We start from the raw sequence: 4,752 nt of genomic DNA, 5'->3' as shown, positions 1-4,752 counted from the left end.
TCTGTAGCTCAGAAAAGACCTTTATCGATAGCATTTCTAGATATTAAAGGAGCTTATGACAACGTAGACAGGGATTTGTTATGGGATATGCTTCAGCACGAATGCATAGATTACGATTTTGTGGAGCTGCTGAGGGAGATATATAGAGACAACCAAGTACAAGTTGTACGGGAAGGTCAGAATGGTAATGAAATGGTGGGAATTCACCAAGGATTTAAGCAAGGATGTCCTCTGTCACCATTGTTGTTCACGCTTTATGTTAAGAGTATAGAAAGACGACTGGAAAACAAAGAATTAGGTTTTGATTTATCCTATATACATGCGTAATGGACAAATAGTGAAACAGAACGTGCCTGGACTGATTTGCGCAGACGACATTGTGCTACTAGCGGACAATAAAAAAAGATTTACAGATACTTGCGAATATCTGCGGCGATGCAGTGACAAATCTAGGCCTTAAGTATAGCACAAAGAAATCAGGAATTATGATCTTTAATGAAGTGACGAGTAACTTCGGGGTGTCAATTCAACAGGAAGTAATACCCATAGTGAAGCAATATAGGTACCTCGGCGCACACATAAACGAAGGAAAGAATAACTCAAGCATCCACCAATATAATCTGAAAATAAACGGGAAGCGGAATGCAGCAATTATGAAACACAGAGCACTGTGGGTCCACAATAAGTATGAGGTGGTGCGTGCAATCTGGAAAGGAGTAATGGTGCCAGCGCTAACATTCCGAAGTGCCATTCTATGCTTAAAATCCGATATATTGTCGGGTTTGGAAGTTAACCAAATATCAGTAGGCCGCTTGACTTTGGGAGCCCACGGTAATACCGCAAATGAGGCCGTGCAGGGTCACATGGGTTGGGCCTCTTTTGAAATCAGAGAAGCACAGAGCAAAATTAGTTTTGAAGAAAGGCTCACCACGATTGGCTGACACCTGCTTCTACGAACAGTTTCGGCGTAAGAACGTTTTTGTTGAAGCTGGCGTACTATGCAGGATGCGCCGAGTTTGGCAAAACTCGCGATCTTCACGAGCTCTGGCGACGCCCCAAGATGAACGAACTAATCGTAACAAGACAAAGTTTGTCCGTCGGCACGCCTCCAGTTTCATTGGTTTATCTAGATTCCCTCTGGGTGGCTATCATCCCTTGGGCGTTGCCATATGGGCGGTCGCCAAACTGGGGCTCTCGTGATGGTACGGTCGGTGCATGGTCGTGCCTTCTTTCACTTGTTTGTCGTTCCACTGAGTGCATTACAGGCACAAGCAAGTTATGAAATAAATACATTCAGTACAATATTATTAGTCACATTAACGTGGGTTATAAGCATTTTAAAGATTACAAGGTGTACACTAAATGTGTATTAGACTAATTCGTAGTTTAATACATTTCGTGTTATACCACGAGGGGACGCTCTTCCTCTTTTTTTTCCCTCTGGATTGGATTGGCGCGGCTCGCAAAGTGCTTGCGCTAGTATTTCCGAGCACAGGTTGGTGTGCTCCTGGTTTTCACACTAGGCTTTAAACAGATCGCTCGTTGCTCGCGCTAAAGTAAGGCTGCGAGACGAAGTGAGCGTCGGCTAGCGCAGAAGTGGTTTGCCGCGCGCTTACCGTGTGAGCACTCAGGAATGCCGGAAAGCACACATACAAGGGTCAGAAAAATACGCTTTATTTTCTTTTACTTTATGATGCACCTTCATACTGGATAGCACCGAGCGATGGCTTCTAACAACCGCAGGAAAGAAATAATTCTTATACTGGGTAGTCCCGAGCTATCCGTGGCTTCTAACAAACTCAAGAAAGGGTCTTCGCAGCGCACGACTGCCACCACATCCATCCCAGGTGGGACTCCAGCATCGGTGCAGTTGCCCTGTACCCACCGCTGACAAGGTGGCGCTTCCCTTTTTTTTTTCTACAATAACTTTCTATTCTTTGCGTGTGAACGCCCGTGATGGTGTCCACAAAGTTCACGCTGTGGTTGACTGTCTCCTAATGCAGATTGATGCATAGTCCCATTTGCATCCACTAAATTTGGGATACAGTTGTATGCGGCCAATTCGTCAATATTAATGGTCCCCGATTGAACATTGGCTGCAATAATGGCGCCTAATGTCGCCGCCTTTCGTCGTTCGACCTTGAAAAGTCGCAGCACCCCTTTGGTCGCGCTGAACATGCCGAAGACCCATGGGCCACCATCTTTAACACCGCCGTAATTTTGGCGGCTCGGCGGAACGTTGTCGCCCGTCATTAGGCGACAACGTTCCATTGTACTTTTGCTCGACGCGAAGAAGGCACTCGTCAATATGCGCTATCTTCCCGCGGCCACTGAGTGGAGGTCGCGCCAGTAGCTCGTCCCTCGTGACCTCATGGATGTAGTTGCTCCACTCGGCGATGGCGTGTTCCGATAGAGGAAACAAGTCAGCGGTCATCTCCTTCACCAGCCATATGTCTATGATTTTGCTCACGTAGTACGTGAGCCAAATAATTTGTCGCCTGGAGAGGTAGTCGTTCGGACGGCCGAGGCGGTCCGTGTTGACGAAATAACTTCCTTCACCTCTCTGCCCGTGCCATGCAGCGGTACCGTGTAACTGCGAAAACTGCTTTCGGCACCTGTTTCACCGGAAGGCAGCCCGGTGTCCATTCTGAGTCTTCCTATATAATGTGACCACTTCGCCTTCGCAGGTTGGTTGGTCCGGGTTGAACCCCAGGTGCTCGCAGGTGCCCCAGTACTCCGATGACGACGCCGGAACTGGCCTGGGGCTGGGGCGCGGTGGACGAACAGTGCTTGAAGCTGGAGAGAGCCGAAGCGATCGCACGATCTTTTCCTGCGCAGCATGGTCACACCAGTCTGTGCTCGGAAAGCATAGGCGAAGACGAGGGCCTTCGCCTAACTCGTCACACTGCCAGCGCACTGACGTTTTGGAAACGCAAAAATGACGCTGAAACTCTACGTCGGTCGTGTAGGTGAACGGGTCCAGACGGTCATATTGACGCTTACTGTCGCTGGATGCGATGACACAGGTTGCTGCTGCCGCAACAATGTTTCTGAGTTATAATCGAGGGGGGTTTCGCGATGTACGTGTTTCGCACGAGTTCACCTGTCAATCAAAACCATAGATCACGCCCCACGCGAGGCATGTAACTTGTGTGAGCGCCCACCACGTTTGGGCCACGCCCAACTTATTTTTCGCCAACAGCGACGTGGTGCGGAATGGAGAGGCATCAACAATCTTGACCGCCGAAATAACACACGCAAACGCACTGTTATCGGTGATGTACTGAGCACCACTATCAAAAACAAAGCGTCGACTTTCGCTGGCTTATGCATATATCTTCATGTGCTGTCATGGCCCCACAACACTGTTTCATTGCTTGCATTGTGGCGATGTAGCGCATAGGAAATAATTACCGGCACGCCACTGTAACTGCTTGCAAGGCATCGATGCGCCGTGGTGGACGACGATGCTGAGCAGTGCGTAGTGTTTTCCAACGACAACGTATCGCAGCTGCCGTTTGAGATGGCTGCTCTGTCATCGGTGGTGTATCAGAGCCACAGTGTCGCAAACAGGGTCAGCGTCGAGAAACGCTCGCTTTTCTAGACCCTGTGCGATGGCATTTCTTCGTCACAAGCACGGCACACTAAACAGTTGCAACACCTTCCTGCGTTCGAAGTCTAATTCCTAACTCCACACAAGAGCCCTCACCCGCCAAAATGCTACTACTGCTCTGTCGTTGCGATATCCATCTGCGATCACTGTTTGCTCAGCAGCAGAGGCAATCGGCAAGCACATTGGAGTGAACAAAACACTCAAATTCTGCGTACACGCGCACGGAGGCACCTTAATTAGGCAAGCGATAACAAGCAATGTATTGTGTCGCTGGGCAGCACTCTCTTCATCGCAATGCGTCGCAGAGGCTTCGCGCACGCAGACAAATTGGCGCATTTTCACTGTGCTGCGTCACTACGGACCCCAGAATACCGCACAGCCATTTTGAAGCGACAGGCTACAGCCGTTGCTCCCGTCTTTATGGCTAGAGTGTCGTTTCAGTTGGTAAAGCGGCGGCCTTAATGCACCTCAGTGAACCTCCTCAGTGAAGCACCTGTGGTGAACAGTCATGCCGCAGCGCTGCGTTGCCATTCCTCTAATAGTCAGGGAATAGACAGATCATTGTCGTGACTGACTTAATCGTGATGATGATGATGATGATTTATTGGCATCCCCTTTGAAACGGGGCGGCGACAAATAGTCACCTAGCCTGCTTGATTTAATCAGGTATACTATACATGTTCTTTATCTTGCATTTTTGTATACCTATCATTATTTTTCTTTTTCAAAAATTTACCTTGTACCGCTGCCTATGATTTTAAGAGATCAGGTCGCATCCATCTTTTCCCTACTTTTTTTCCACCAGTACTCCAATCGTCTCTTGCTGATCTCTACGGCTGATCTGTTTATGTTTCCCTCCACTTTAAACCCAAGCGCTTCTGGGAGTTGCACGTTACCTACGGTTCTCGCTGGGTGGATCCCGTCGCATTCCATTAGGATGTGCTGAGTGGTCTCTGGATCTCTACTGCAGCATACACATGTCTCATCTAATTCCGAATATTTGTTCCGATATGTTTTCGTCCTTAGGCAACCGGCTCGGGCCTCAAATAGCAAGGCACTGCCCTTTGTGTTATCGTACAGATTTTCCCTTCTAATTTCTTTCTTCTCATTCTTGTAAATCTCCATTGTCCTTTTCGTTT

Source organism: Dermacentor silvarum, chromosome 3 (assembly GCF_013339745.2).
Source record: "Dermacentor silvarum isolate Dsil-2018 chromosome 3, BIME_Dsil_1.4, whole genome shotgun sequence".
In the NCBI taxonomy this organism is placed as follows: domain Eukaryota; kingdom Metazoa; phylum Arthropoda; class Arachnida; order Ixodida; family Ixodidae; genus Dermacentor; species Dermacentor silvarum.
This window is presented reverse-complemented; position numbering follows the sequence as displayed.